General features: G+C 27.7%; 1 protein-coding gene across 3 annotated transcripts in view; it reads left to right on the top strand.

The window, feature by feature from the left end:
• Positions 1 to 17,306, top strand: part of LOC129981216 (serine proteinase stubble-like) — a 68,004-nt gene that overhangs the window by 31,571 nt on the left and 19,127 nt on the right. The window contains exon 1 of one of the 3 annotated variants that reach the window (XM_056091977.1): positions 1,963 to 2,113. The exons of the other annotated variants lie outside the window; for them this stretch is intronic. The gene's annotated coding sequence lies outside the window, so the exon portion shown is untranslated. Of the gene's footprint in view, positions 1 to 1,962; positions 2,114 to 17,306 lie in introns of those variants that run through there. 3 annotated transcript variants of the gene reach the window in all.

Here is a 17,306-nt window from a genome sequence, read left to right as displayed (position 1 = left end):
CAGTAAATCTTGCTGTTAAAGATTGCGTTTACAATTGGGTTAATGCTTCATAATGCGCAAAAATAGAAACTTTCACATTTTCTCGAACCCTAGGATTTAAATATTAGAAATGCAGTTTTTTAGTAGAAGGATTAGATAATGTCTTATCAGCAACAATTTCGAACAAATAATTTAATAAATTTCTAAACTAGAAGATATATTATTTATACCTAATTTTAATTCTCTCCTGCATAATTCATATAATTCTTATAATTTTCAAAACACTTCTGTCTTTTAATTAATACATTTCATATTCATTCCATTTTATCCAGTGGCAGATTTAAGTACTTTCAAAACCTGGTCTATGCAGATTATAAAGACCTTCTTTTGAGATGGTCAAAAAGTAAATTCAAAATTCAGCACGTTCTTTAACAAAATTATTTATTTTAAACTCGTCCTTTTATATTTTATTAACTTTATCGCTTTTATTTATCTTTCAAATGATAAAAAATTAAGGTATCCACATTTGTACAGAATGTTATTGTAGCAGTCATTTTGTGTTAACGTAATTACTAGAGTTTTTTATAATTAAATATAGGAACCTGATCACTTATACTTGATATAATATTAATATTATCCATATATTTTATAATTCATTGAATTGTTATTTCTTGCAAAGTGATTTAATTAAAAAATAAGAAAATAAATAACTTTCCTTGTTCCAAATAAAGTTCCAAATTTTTTGAATTCCTGATTACCAATCCCTCATAAGCCAGCAGCTTCAGGCAGCTCCTCGTCTGCCTAGACGGAAATCCGCCATTGACTTCAAGTAAGAATGTTTAATGCACCTTAGGGGGACTCTATTAGACATTTTTGCGAATTATTCACTGAAGGTTATGAAATTTTTATGCATATGTATTAAAATACAAATACTTCAAATTTCTTAGACATTTTGAAACGAAATATATTTTTAAAAAATTTAAGATATAACTAAAAAATTTAAGATAATTAGGATCTAAAAAATTTAAGATAAGATTTAACTTTTAAAAATTTTAAAATATTCCAGACGACTTAATTTTTAATATTTTTCTTATTACCTGATGTACATTTATTTGGAACAAACCTGTGTATAATTTTGTAATTTGAATTGAATGCTGATTTTTTTAGAAATATTTTTATGCACACTTACTGAATTTTTATAGGAATTTTGTTTTTCTGAACTGAATTTGACTTTTAAATATTTTTTAAAAATTCGAAACATAAAATGCATACCCTATTTTCTTTTAATGTTTGACCAAGATCTTTATTATCAATTTAATTTCTTCTAAAATTAAGACACCTGTATAAAAGAATTTTAAAGATATTTAAATATACTTACAATATCATTTTGAGAAAAGTAAGATAAACTTTTTTCCTCTTAAATCTTCAAATATTTATTTTATTGAATAATACATTCTGTAACACTGTTTTAGTTGAATATAAACATATATTTTGGTAATGAAATGATGAAAATAAAATTGCATGTTTTCGTTTATTTTTGCTTAATTCTAAGTCCACTGTCCTCTTAAAAGAGCTCGTTTAGCAAACAGATTGAATTATTTAATACATTTATATTTATGATTTTTGTCGTACATTTTGAGTATGCATGTACATTATGTGCATTTTGAGTTCAAGAAGAATAATTCAATAACAAATAATTCCCCGAAAACGTAAATGAATGAGTATATAATCCCCATCTCGGTCTAAATTCGTGCTTTCTCTCATACCTCTGGGCATTCTGCAGTTTTCATGGAGAATAAATAGCCATCAAACCACAATAAAAAAAAAAAGATTTAAAAAAAAAAAACTCTTCCACTGCCGATCTGTGTGGTGCTTTTGAGCGTAACATTCTGGAAGTAGGTTAGTTGGTAAAAAGGCATCGTCCCTCCTCCTCGTCGAAGATGGCCGAGCCTCCCGAATTGGAGCGGGTCAGCCCTCGCGTCTCTGCTCCAGTCGCTCCTAGAGATTCCGAGGAGAAGGATGTCTGTAGGGAGCCTGCCAACGGCCCGACGCGGGAACACGTGACTTAAGGATTATGGATTAGTGCATCTCGGGTGTCTCCCAATCCCTCCCTCCGATACAGGAAGCGGGCTTTGTAAGTGTTCAATTTTACTTATTAGAGTTTCTGAAATTGACAATCGGAGAAATGCATTGTAAAATATGTGGGAGGTTATTTTAAGATATATAAGAAGGTTGGTTTTACTTGTTGTGGTAAGAATTTTTACTTACTAAGTTCCAAGTTTTGATCTCAGAAAAATAAGATTTTTAGATAAGCAAATTAATATATTTTTTTAAATGCAATCGAAGTTTTTAAAATCTGTAATTTCAAATTTAAGAAAAAAATGAAAGAAGAAATAAGAATTGGATGTTTCTTTTACAGCCAAATAAGAATAGGAAGTCCCACTTAGGAAATCAGAAATTTTTTTCATCAAATAAAGCGATTAAGATGTTATATCATGGAGTTGGATGAAGTTATAGGCATATAGTCCGCGGCAGACTTTGAATGTTAAATTTTAATATTATTGCTGAAATTTATTTTCGGAATTTTCTTTTAAATGAGTGATTTTAATATACTTAGTAAAATTTTAGTTTTTCCTTAAATTAAAAGTTGTTTTAAAGAATTATTTGCATTATGAAGTGATGGAATTTTAAATTTATTTGAAAAATGGCTACATTTTTTATTATCTTAAATCATAAATTCTATCAAATACATTTTTTTAATTTGAATGAGGCAAAGCTTTTCAATTTGAAGCACTTTTCTCTTTGTTTACATGACCAAGAAAAAACTAGGACAGAGTCGAAATGCTGTTTCATTTATATTGATAAATTTTTGTTTATTTTCATTATTTAACAATAAGGCCAACCCCAAATTCCATATATATTTATTTTTTAACTATCCAACGTCTATTTTTTCAGTGCTTCGTTCCTATTTGGAAATTTTAAAGCTATATTGAGAATATGACAATCTTTTATGCATTTAGCATAAGGCTAATTCAAGTGATAATTTATTTCGTAATTGACGGCTGATAATCTTGGACTTATTTGAAAGCATGAATAAAATTTTCCAACGTAATAAAACATTTTACTATTTCAATAAAATGCATTTAAATTGAAAATCATTCGTCAAAAATATTATTCGCTTTTAATGAAAAGTAATAAACTAAAGAGTACCTGCTTAGACAATTGTCATTTTTGGAAAATATTTAAAGAGCTATGAATTATGAACTTCTGTCTCATATATAGTGAGTTAGAATAAATGAAAGGAAGAAAATGTATTGAGTCAGAATCCTTATGGGTATGTTTAACAAGACTCTTTTGAAAACCAATGAAGTCTCTTTTTGTAGATCTTTATATTAAGGTTCTTATTCATTTGATAATTGAACAATTATATAAATTTATTATCTGTAAAAAAAATGTAAGAATATTTACTTATTTTCAAGGAAGAGTAATATTGAAAGAAATTGAGGGAAGAACCCGACATATATTTTGAAAAGAATAGATTATTAGTAGTGTTTGAAAAAAATTTTATAACGAAACAATTAGTTAATGAATAATTTATTTTTAGAAAATAATAGATGAAAAATATGAGGTGTAAAACAAACATTATGCATATCGTCCGTCACAATTTAATTGCACTAATATTTCATTCAAACAAAATATTTAAATTATCTTATATTTTTGAAGATATTTTCCTTTTCTAATTTACTGAAACGAATGTTATCTGCGAATTAAAGAAAAATCTTTAGTCAATTTCAAAATTTCTTTTTTACGAATTTTATATTACTTTAATCGCATTGCCAAAATATGAGCAAAAATATTGATTCATTGAGAAACCAACTATTTATCTTTTTACCAAAATGCACTTTTTTAGTATTTATTCTATTAAAAGAAACATTTTATTTATTTTAATGGAATTTATTCTATTTTTAAAGAATTTACTCGATTTCCTTTTATGGATTGGTAGAAAAATTTTATCCTCAAAATAAAATTTCCTCACGTTTACCTAACTGTGACCTCCCTATTTCCTATTCTGATTATGATATCCACTTAAAATGACTTGGAATAGAATTTTATCGAATATTTTTGTGTAGGTATGTTGGATTGTGTTTGAAAAACTAATTGTTTACTAGCAAAATATTCCTTTTAATGGAAATATAAAATGCATTAATTTAAGACTGAAGTCATTATTAAAATTACAGATTAAATAATGGTTTCTGAATATTTCTAAATTTCAATAATAAATTGTAAAATTGTTTGTTTTTAAAAGTTTAATTCTACTTTTGGTATTTATTCGATTAGGGTCATTGATCTGGAAGTTCAAAGCCCGTATTTTTTTTCCTGGGGATTTTCTTTTGGAAAGCTAACGATCTAACATTTAACTATAAACAAATACTATTTTTTTTTAAAATCAATCCGGAATTTTACCGAACTGTTAGTTGAAAATCTCCTGTAAGGAAAGCGTAGAAAAAGGAAATTGTTTTTGAAATCCCACTTGAAAGCTCTATATAATTTTCTACTTTAATGTAATAGTTAAAAATCTATTTTTTTTTCTGTACCATCTCCATTGATTTGATCGTATTTTGTTTCAAATAAAAGTTTATTGTTGAAATAAACAAATGTTTCATTTATTCAAACTTCTTCGGTCGTTTTTTGTACAGCTTTATTTCTTCTGTGAATCCTCTCAGGATAATTTTTTTTTTAACGAATAAGAATTCGCTTCGTTTAACATATTACTTTCTTTTAAAAATAATGACGTGGACGGAAATGCAAAATTAGTCCTGCTAAGCTACTCGATTTCCTTTCCTTTTTATTTTTTCTTCCTTGTTCGCTTAACAAGAGTTTAGAATTCTTCTGCATTCATAACGGACACGAATGACCACGTTGTAATCTATTTTTAAATCTGCGTTCTTTTTTCTCACGCCCTTCACGATTCCTTTTATGCCCCTCTTTTGTCCAGATGAATGTCTTAGAATTTAAAGCATACCAAACCAAATTTCATTGTGAACGACTCTCATTACGTTTGCTGATATTTCGTCATGATCATGGGATTCTTTTTAACTATTCACGGCAGAGACTTTTCTATTTCATCAAGAATAACAATTCATTACGAGTTTACAGTCACGAGTTTGACCGAGCTCGGATAGCATCATTAGGAAATTCAATAAATTCGTTAAACTTTTCTTTCTATCTTTAAACTCTTTAAAATAAATTCTTTTTTGATTAAAAAAATTTGCGTGGGAATTTATAGTTAAGGCCGTGACCATGACTTTTTTTTAGTTAGGTGACCATTATAAGATGAAAGAAGGAACTAGTTTTTTTTAACTCTTGTATTCTAGTTTTATTGCTCTGTTTGTTGAATGATATTTATAAGAAAAAAAATATGGCAGTGAAACTCGTTTGCAAGCAGCTTTGAAATACACAGCTAACTATTTTAGTTGAGTGTGAAGGATAAGGCAATGAAAATTTTACTTATTTTTATATTTATAAAGATATTTTGCTTTAAACATAAATGCATAGTTTAAAAAATTAATGATGAATTTGGTATGAAATAAAAATAATTTTGCATAGATGAGCATTCTGCAGTTTACTATATCAAGAAGAAAAGTGTTAGAAAAAGTCATGAATTCCAAACTCAGTTTAGAGTTCTACGTAATATTTTTTTAAGGTTATTTACTATTCTATTTTTGAAGACTGTATTTTGAAAATTTAATATCCATGAATACTCATAACGGATATCGAAATTATATTAGCTAAGTATTGTACATATGTGTATTTCTCTCAATTTTGAGTTCTGGTTTTTTTCTAAACTGTTTAAACATTTTCATTTATGAAATTTGAGAAAATCGGATATATTCAAAATGCTAGGATAGCTTGCATAAAACAGATTTAATTCTGAATATTTGCTAATGATAAAATGAGTTTTGAACTAATACGTCAACTTATTACTGTATTGTATAAAATAGACCCTTATCTCCAATTTTAATTATACCAGTATTTCCAATCAAATCTTCAAATCATGTCTTTTTTTTAGATATAATACGTTAATATATTTTGTAAGAGTAGGTTGCTTTGTGTATATTTATGAATTAAATCATATAATGAAATATATGTTTGAAATAATTAGTGTATTATCTAAGCGAAAATCTAGACTAACTGCTGCAGGTTTAGCCTTATCGGTATAGTTTTGATATTACACAAAATCTTGTGTTCTGTGTGATAAAGGGCTACGCTGTCGCATTGGAAATCACAACATAAACTTGCAGCTAGATCAAGATAATACATTTAAGAATCTAAAATTTCGTCATTTTTATATTTTGTAATATAAAATATATTTTGTAAGAGTATATATATATATATTTTGTAAGAGTATATATATATATATTGTAAGATATATTTTGTAAGAGTATATTGCTTAATGTATATTTTGATTTGTATATAAAATAATTCATGTGTTATCTGATAGAAATTTAGACATTATTGTTGGATGTTCAGCCGTATCTTCTAGTCTTATCGGTACAGATTTGATATTACAAATTTTTTGTATCATGTGATAAGCACCACTCTGGTGTCACAGTGGAAATGACAACACAAGCACATCACATTTAGAAAGTCTTGAAGATGGATTATGATGATACAATTCAGAACTGTCTTTTTCTTCTATTGAAACATTTCCGTCCATGATTTAAGTATGCGATTCATATAATCCAATTTAATGATCCCTTCTTTGTTATTTCTGAATTGTAATAGTTATCTAATTAGATAATAAGTATGAATTATAAGCGAATCATGAGGTTGTCAATATGTTAGGGTAAAATAAATATTGCGTTTTATAATGTGTATGTATAGAAGCAATCCCTTTACTGTATTGATAAATTTTAACTTTTGATAAACCATCGCTTTTTGCATACGAAAATACGCTTATTAAACGATTTTCTTTAAAGTTTTTATCTGAAGAATTCCAACGCCAACATGAATTGATTAAGAAGCAGGAAATACGTTAGATTTAAGGTTTCAGGAATATAAAAAAAATTAATCTAAAACTGGAGACCATGACCTTCTAACCGAGTTCAAGCACCTCGTAATCGTTACGAATTTATATCTTAACGTCGATGCGGAAGTGTGTATTAAAATCAAACAAGCCCCTGACCTGAAGGTGAACCACTATATTCTCTTCTTCCCCATGGAGTGGCCCCTTCAGAAACCAAAAACTCGCCCCTCAAAAAGTATCCTAATATATGCCAGAGCACAATAAACTGACACAAAGAGCCCATGAACCTACTTTTTTTCTGTTTAACGTTCTAAGTCAACAAAACAGGGCGCGACAGATATGTTCCTTTTTGTGTGAAGACTAATATCTCGGATGTCAAGGAATAAATATGGTGATTCTGAATGATTTTATGAGCTGTCTTTGGATGCATCGGGTCCTTTTAATTGAAAGTCGGTCGAGCGGGGAACCTTATACAACAACAGAAGTATTGGCACGCATGTAAAAAAAATGTCTTTTGAAAAAAGGGTAAACTTAACCTATACCTTGTGACACGCACGAAAGGAATAATGCATATTTATCGATTCATGTTTTATTTTGCACAGCATTCTTGCGTGTCATGATGAGCCGACACTTTTAGTTTTATGCCATAAATGTCATTAAGTAATTCCGTGTGTGAAAAAAGCTCACGATTCGTTCAAAAAATGATGCTGCCCTACTTAAATCAAACAAGTAGTGGAGGAAAACAATAGAAAATATTCGAAATAAATTTGTAAATCGTGATAGGGTTTTAAATTCCAACTTGAAAGCATGTAAAAAGTTTTTGAAGTATTCTTAACATTCCGTTAGTCGTGCCTTATTTGACAGATACAAGATTACTTCTTTTTTCAATAACTAGGTGATGAGATTAAATTCTTTCTTGCTATCTCCTTAGTTTGTTTTGGAAAAAAGTTGTTTTTGTCTACTTTAAGTTGTGTTTATATATCTATATTATTCTAATAGTAAGCTACTGTTCGTTTCAGTATCCTGAGATAACCACTTTTCGACAATTCTATTTCACTAAGGGGAGATGTACGGAAGGATGTACGTTTTCTCGGAATTTTATTGTTAAATATAAACATCTCCTTCTTTCATCATTCCTTTCGGTCCTATTTTGTCGAATTAAATTCAACCTAACTCATGCCCAAAAGGGCGGTGGAGTTTAGCATCCGTAGGCAAATAATATATTATTTATTAATGTTAACAATATATATATACTGGCGTCTCTAATACATTTCGACCATATTTGTTTGAGAGAAAAATACGCGACTGAATATTGAAAATAATTAAGTGTTCAAGTATTCTATTATATCATATGATATTTGACATCTAGAAGAAAACCTAGAAATAAACTTACCAAAAATTTTGAGGAAACAAAATCATGTGACCTTTTCAGAAGGAATATATATAGTTTTAAAGTAAACAAATATTCACTTAATATTCAAGATTAATTCCGGCGATAAATTATTCAATTAATTATTGCTAATTCCTAAATGACTGCGCTAATTTGAAAATATAAATCAGATTCAAGGCAGATAAATTTTAGTTTACTAAAATATATGATGAATAAATAATAAAAAATGCGGAAAAGAAATTTAGGATTTTAGCTAGCGACAAAAAGGAGCTCACGTTGACATCCGATTATGTTTTTGTTGAAGCGAAGCTCGGTAAGAGACATCCGCGTTGTTGACCGGATAGTCGAGTCTGTATTCTGAATTTTAATAAGAACTGTCCTTATAGAAAGTAAATATAATTTGAAAGAGCATTTGAAGAATTCACAATGACTGCATTTCCTACCGTGCAAAAAAATACATATTAACGGTTTTATGCTACATATAACGGTTTAACGGTCTAATCAATCAATCAATAAATAAATAAATCATGAATGAAATCTATGAGTTAATCATTTTTTTACGTATAAGGGCTAAAAATTCATTAAAACGTGTAAAATTGAAGTTTTTATATTGTGATTTTAATCTATTTTTAATACAGAATATTTAAAGAAAAAAAAATCTTACTTCCTGCCCAACATAATATGCTGCATAATCAAACCAAATAAAATCTGGCCGACTCGATAAAGCAAAAAAATTTGTCTTTATTCTTTTGATGTTATGGCAGTGAGTTTTTCCCTCTTAAAGAAATATATACTCTATTTTAAAAATATTAAAAAGAAAAAAAGCGAAGAATCTTAAATTTGAAATTGCTTAGTCAATGCATTTTAATTTCTCACTCGCATGTGAAAAGTTATAAAAATCAAGACAATTATAAGTAGCTTATAAATTATTTTAAATAGGTTCAATGATTCAACTCGGAATCTAATTACTTTAAGTGAAACTTAACAACAGATAGTATCAACATAAAAAAAAGTTTGAAATAGCACTCGATGACTGAAGACAACAAATATCCTTCCCTAGAAATTAATTTGTCTAATATGTAAAACGGGGCTGAAATTTCAACCATTCAGAAAATTACAAATCGGTTTTTTTCTAAGACGCTATCACCTAAAAAGAGTTAATGAAATGAATTGCCTAATAGATAGTTTCAAATAACTTTTTTTCTTATTTTCCGTTATTCAGCAAATTATAGTAATGATTTTATGATAATCTTTTGCTTATAAATACAAACGATTTTGAAATGTTATTTGTGAAGAAATTCCAGTCTTAATTATGTGCCTTACATGATCTGTTTGTATTTTTTTCGTTAATCGCCAGTAAGATTAATGACTCCATGCTTGAGTTAACTTTCCAAAATATGTGTGAACGTTGGAAGGGTTTAGTGCTGTTTCAAAGAATATTATTCTTCGGTTACGTTAAGATTTTCTTAATTTTTCAAATATGGTGTTTAATTACATAAATTTCAAATTTCTCATCACTTTAATGTGTATTTTCACCAAAAGAAACTGTAGAAATTATAAATATTTAGAATTTTAATCTCTGAAAATGTTTGAAAGTTTTATTTTGGTATTGAGTACGAAAATTCAAGATTTCTCTTCTCTTATATAAAAATGTAATAAATAGAAAAATTGACCTCCATAGCCTTAATTAATATTGACGTATCTTAATAAATATTTCAGATATTCCCAAACTCACAAAACACAGTTTAACTGCGGTCATGCGTCTTTATAGAAGAGAAATAATTCAAAAGCAATTTGATAGTGAATTAAGACGCGAAGCTCTTATTATTGGTTGATATAAAATTTAGACTAAACTCTTTTAGAGAGAAGTATTTTTATTAAGGATTCATGCATTTGAGTAATTCTAAATTTGTTAGTTAAATATTTGGAATTTGTTAGTTTACGAGGGAAACAGTACTATAAAGTCCTTGCTTACAATTTTTTGACCTTGACAGTCGCAGCTCACATTAAAAAAATATGCACTTTTGACTAATTTTCTAAACTTTGTTATTTATGTAAAGGCAAAATGCTCATTAATATTTTATTTTTAATTGTTATTGTTAATTATATAGATGCGTTAGCACACTCTTCAATTAAAATAAGCAATTTTATCACATTTTCAAATAATCAAAGCAATATTGTAAGGAAAAATTTTCTTATAGGAGAAATTGAAAATATTTATCTTAGTTGAGTTGGACATTTCTGTTACAAATCAGTGTCTTGCCATTGCATTTTTTATGTCGAAATGAGGATTTAAATTAAAATCTTAAATTTGAAATTCCTGACCTTCGAAGTTTTTCAAACGTTAAACTTTCTTGAAAACGCTTCATAAGTAATAAGGAAGGTGTTAAAATATTAAATAAAACGACTACTTGAACTTTAAGCTTTTGAATTAGGACCATTCAAAACTCATTGGGTCTTAACTGAATTGAAATAAATTTTTAATCACATCAAGCCAAAATAGATTTCTAATGATCAATCAAGAAACCTTTTTCCATCTATTTGATTTAATATAAAGATTTGTGAATGATTTTTACAGAAACTAAAAAGATTCTTGCCATGAAAAAAAGTTTTTTTTCTTTAAATTGTATTTAGTCCACACATCCTGTTTTGAATCCTGTATACCTTTTTAAACATAAATTATATTTGAAAGTCATTCAGTAAATTTAAAATAGTTTTAAATCATAAATTTTTAATGACGAATTCCTTTTAGAATTTAAGGAGATGTTTTTTAAAAAAACCTATTTCACTCATTATATAAAACGCTCAATTATTTTCCGAGTGAAATAAATCGTCTGTAAAAGAGATAGAATGTTAGAATTTTAACCAAACTCCGTTAAAAAAACCTGTTTCAAAGCTTAAGTTATTAAAAAATATATTGCTGTATTCATTGTTATGAATTTTATTTCATTTTGTATATATATATATATATAATTTACTTGGTATAAATTTGTTTTATTTCTCTTTTTGCTTTTATTCAAAAGTAAACTAACTAAACATTTAACTAAATATTTCTCTATTGATTTATAATGCCCCAAGCTGCTAAATTTAATAAATCTTTTTATCAAATTATTAATATTCTTATCCGGTTTCAAAGTTTTCGAAATAATGCTATATATATATAATATATATATAATAATTTCAACCTATTTGTCGATTTATTCTACTGTTATAGCTTTTTTGGATTTTTTTAACGGTAATCACAGGGTCTCCGATCTCGACTTCAGCATTAAACGGTAGCATAGTTGATAGCGAAATCCATGAAAATGCCAATGTATATATAAAAATGATTCCCATTAAACCTGCTATCTAAAGAGAATAGCGTTGGTATTATGGGAAAATTTTGGGCGTGGGAAGTTAATTTAGATGTTGTTGAAAAGCAAGTTGATCAAGATACAGTATTGCAAGACTCGTAATAAAACAATCTTCACTTATCTTCAAAATGGAATGACAATTAAGGAAATAGAATCATGAGTCCAAGGAGGCGTAATTATCTTCAATTCTATAAGAAAAAAAATAAAATATGTAATTTTTTTTCTGTTCATGAGGGGTTTATTGATTGTATTTTCATAGCGCAGAAGTGAATGCTGATCTTCCTGCACCAATCAACAGGTGTTTTTGTCACGGTATTTATAATAATAAAAAAGCAACTGAGGTAGGAGAATAACAGAAATATTGCATAAAATAGGATTCCCAAAGCCAATTTCATGCATAAAAGAAATTTTACAACTGTGATATATCTGAATAAATATGAAAAATTAAGATGAGCATTGTCAAAATATTTCATTCATACATTGTTGTTAAAATTGTTGCATTCATTCAAAATATGTCTAAAAGATAAAACTTTGTTACATAATATGCACATTGGTGGTAGCTCGCCTTTTAATAAGCCATTAGATGTAAAACACTAATGAACAATTCTACATTTCTTCAAGTTAATAATCATTTCATGATTTAAATATATTTGCTGATAGGCTTTAATATCGTTGTATTATGTAATTTATTATGGACTTATCATTCTACACAATCCGCAATTTTTCTTTATTACATTTTATATTGCGATACACATCATTTTTAATAACAGTAGCAATTTTTAAGCAATGAATGAACCAATTTTTAATGACGGTAGCAATTTTTAAGCAATGAATGAACCAATTTTTAATGACGGTAGCAATTTTTAAGCAATGAAGGAAGCAATTTTTAATGACGGTAGCAATTTTTAAGCAATGAATGAAGCAATTTTTAAGCAATGAATGAAGCAATTTTTAATGACGGTAGCAATTTTTAAGCAATGAATGAAGCAATTTTTAATAACAGTAGCAATTTTTAAGCAATGAATGAACCAATTTTTAATGACGGTAGCAAGTTTTAAGCAATGAATGAAGCAACTTTTAATGACGGTAGCAATTTTTAAGCAATGAATGAAGCAATTTTTAAGCAATGAATGAAGCAATTTTTAATGACGGTAGCAATTTTTAAGCAATGAATGACGCAATTTTTAATGACAATAGCATCTGCAGCTGCCTGTTCATTTCCTTTTAAATATTTTACCTAGTAGATATTTGACACTTCACTGGCTCTTTCTTGGCCAAAAAAATATTGGTCATAGATTACATTTCTCAATAGAAATCAATTTAGAAGGAAGTAAAATAAGAAATTTTTAGTATATTTTTAGTTAGTTCTGATGTTTAATTTGAATCGAATTGTATATTTATTGCTGATTTAGCAAATTGTAATTATGAAATGATTAAGGAATTATGATGGATATCAGAAGTTTTGCTTTATTTTTCGATTTAAACTGGCTTGTTGGTTTTATCCATGTTGGCATTTTATTTCTTTCATCTCTGCATCAATTAATGAAAAAATGAGTTTCTGAAATGAGTTGATGAAAATATTTTTGAACAAAAATACTTGTTAGAGAATCAAGTATTTTATTTGAGTTAACATAACCCAGATGTGATTTTCATATTAACTGTATTTTCGTATTTTTAGCTATAATTTGAAATTACTAAAAGAGCATAGCTGAAATTTTATAAATTGCCTTTAATTCGTAGTTGAACATAAAGCTTGCAACTTTGTCCTTATCAGAATCCTTTACTGTATTTATTCGTAGTAGAAATTGAATTTCCGAAAGTTCGCATGCATGTTCATTGGTGGAAAAAATGTAGTAATAAGAAAACCTTAATGTTTGTTAATAATGCAATCAATAGAACAAAAGTTTTCATAATTTATGAGTATTGGGTTTCGCTCATTCTTTGAACATTCTACCATTCACACATTCTTTAAAAAAATATCTGGTAAACGTTAAGACTTGAGAAAACGAGTTTCAGCTGTGTTAGGAGCATTTTGTTCTACTGTAACAAGCAATTTCTCTACGAAATATATTGGAATTCCTGCTCGTTTAAAATTGTTTAAATTTAAATGCAAGACTAGCATAATTGACTTGTTTTACTAACATATTTTCAAATTTTTTAAATATAAATCAATCAATAACACATAAAAATAAATTCATATTTTCTTTTGCCATAAATGTTATATGTGAATTTTTAGTAACATGACAAATATTTTAGCCATAATTTCGTATTACTAATTTTACAATTTCTACTCTATAAGCAATTCTTAATGCAGTACAGTGTAATTTCTTCAGTGAGCAAGAAAAATATTCCATTTGTATATCTTCGTATACCATTCTTTATATGTAATAGTTTTGATACTGAATATAATATATTAATTTTGAAATTTCAATAATTTCTAGAATTTGTTTTCGCCTTAGATTAATTGCCTATTATAAATGACTGAAGGTCAAATGCGGATTTTAAATAATATACTTTGCGATAATCAATTTTTTAGCGTCAGAAAAACTGTTTCAGAACTAAAATTCTAAAAATAAAATTAACAATACTCTACTACACAACAATTTTATTCAATACTTTTTTATGAAAGAAATCCGCATAAAAAATGCGTTTTAAAATTGTTTTTAAGTGAAAATTGAGATTTCCAAAATTTAACTGGACGAGCACAATCTGTCAATTTGAATTGGCACAAACATTTGAGCGTTTTATGGGAAGCAATAATTTTTCTTTGAGAAATCAACAGAAAGGTTTATTTGAAATCATTAGCATAAGCCAGAGCAAATGATCTTTTTTTCCTAGCTTGGTATTAAAAATAGTTTTTTTCAAGGAAATGTCACAAATGAGAAACAACCTTTCAACACATCCAACTTGTTTTAGAGCTACGACCGACAGCAAAATATTGATAATTAAATTCAAAATTTAAGCTTTCATATTTCTTAAATAAGAATTTTTCTGATCCTACAATAAAGTAGTTTTATTTAATTTGATGCCTGTTAAGATAGGAGTTTGTAATTGATTTTATTATTCGCTTCCAAATATGCTATTTCTGAAATTTTTAGACTTATAAATTCTTAATGTTACACATTAGTTTAATATTTTCGGAATCTAAATATCAATTAATTCGATTCATTTATTTAAACTATGGTTTTATATGAAAAACTTTTTTGGAAGTAAATATCAGAATTTTTTTTCTCTTCTGCATTTAGAACTGTTCAATTTAAAAAAATTTCAATATTCAAAACTATTTATAATTTTATTAACACTAAACATACCGACATTTCATATATATATTCTACCACAAGGGGACAAATGACCCTTGTTTAAAACTTATATTTTTTAAGATGTATAATAAAAAAAATACATTTTCTAGTTGAATTTAGCGGTGTAAATAAAACATTTTTCTAAATAGCAATTTTAGCTTTATTAAATTGGAAGAAACATAAAAATCTTCAAATTGGAAATAATAAAGCTTATTCACTTTCAATGCAATTTTTGAAAATTATGTAATTTTTCGAATATAATTTTAGCGCTTTACACAGATATTTGCTATTTTTTTCTTGTAATACTTATTATAATCTTTTTACACATGCCTGAATTCAGTCTTGAAATAGCAAAAGTTTACAGGATGTCGTTTTATTGAAAATGTTGATATTCTTCGGCAAGTTTTTCGGTCAATTTAAACAAAAATTGTCTTGTAATATTTACTTCAGCTGTTCTTTTTGTACAATACCTATGAATTTATTGCATCCATAACAAGATATTAAAAAATACCTGCAAAGGCATCATCGCGATCGAGATTTTACGGAATATTTTCGTACCATCTGATCCGTCATATTTACACCGAATTTCGTGCTTATGATGTGGAATCTGATAGTTTCAGGTATGCGTTTATCAATTTTTTTCGATGTTTATAGTGTTATGCTTCGATCTTAATACAAGCAGCTCTTTTATTTGGCTAACTTTTGTAAACAGTAAACGTACAATGGACCGTTTTATATAATTTAGATGAAAAACGTTGCTTATTATCTTTCCCTACTTTTCGAATTTTGGCAATTCTTTTATTCGTGTGGATAGTTCCGACATTAGTGGGTTTTTTGTCAGTTATTTTATAGATAGTGATGAGCTCGTAAAATAATTGTGGCAATGATTCTTCTACAACACTTCTTCCGTTTCTGTTTGCTTGGAATGCATAAATATTCTTCAAATCTGTATAAACAGCAAAACTGTGTAATTCAATAGCACATAAGCATTCCTACAAATATGCAATACGTACAAATACTTTCACGGGTCAATTGATCCTTGCTGTAGATAGCCAAATTACATACATTTTTCTGAAAAATAATAACTAGAGGAGTGAATAACAAAGAATATACTTGATATTTTTTTTAATAAAAAGAATAAATTCAGATGGCAGTGATATTATTTTCACGAACTTTTGTTAAAAGTTCAGAAAGTATCGTTTGAACCATCATAGTAGGTTTAAAGTATAACAATTACGAAAAATTTTCTTATCACCTTAAGAAGTGGTTTTAAAAACTGATTTTTTAAAATTAGCATTGTGGTTAGAAAAAAATGTTTTGAATATTAACAACAGTATGTAAAATTAATATTAATATTTTACTCTAAAAAAACGAATTTTGTTTAACCTTTTGCGATCGGCAAAATTATTCGATGCATAATGCACTTAATATAAGGGTTTGTTTATTGCTAAAAAATTATATACATATATATAGTTGTGTTAAGTTGAATTTTCCCGAAAAATTGATATAAGTTTTTTTTACCATTCTGTAGGTATTTTTAACAATCAAAATGAAAATATAAAGCGTCAAAATGATGCCCCGTCTTAAATGGTGACTGAGAGGCACCATTCGAGTGGAAAAGGTTAATGTATTAAAACTAATGTATATATCATTAAAAATAGGTTTAGAATTCGATAAAGGAGAATACCATAATTTTATAATTCCTTAAATCCAATAGTAATAAGAATAAAATCGCCCAGATTCTGGAGATAAACATTTTTTCTTAACCATTCAAAATCCATCTACCGTTTCATTAAAGATTTATACAATTCTTAATTTATGGAGGACGAGGTTAACCGTTCCATGAATGATTTCTAGCGTGTTGGAATGTGTTTACTGTCATTTTCTAATCCCAAACGGGATTTGTCGCTTCAAGGAATTAATTTCTCAGCTTGTAAAATTCGGTTTCATTTAAAAGGCTTCAATAGGATTCGCTTCATGATCCTGTGCAACCGGATTCACATCGAAGACATTTCTATACCGAATACCATTTTCCTTTCATGGGAATCTTTCATGCTTCAAAAAATCAAAAGTTCTCGGCTTTTCGCTTCTCTTTTCACTTTACTAATCGTTCCGTGTCTTCCCAAGGAGGTTGCAGGGGAACACACCCATCACACGAAAAAACTTCCATTTTTGCATGCTACCCGTTTTGGGAAACGAGTCTTCTTCGTAATGGAGAGAAATCCGTTTCGCACACAAAAACGGCACGACTCCCACAT

Source organism: Argiope bruennichi, chromosome 1 (genome assembly GCF_947563725.1).
Source record: "Argiope bruennichi chromosome 1, qqArgBrue1.1, whole genome shotgun sequence".
In the NCBI taxonomy this organism is placed as follows: domain Eukaryota; kingdom Metazoa; phylum Arthropoda; class Arachnida; order Araneae; family Araneidae; genus Argiope; species Argiope bruennichi.
The sequence above is the reverse complement of the archived record's forward strand: the minus strand, read 5'-3'. Positions and strand labels throughout refer to the sequence as shown.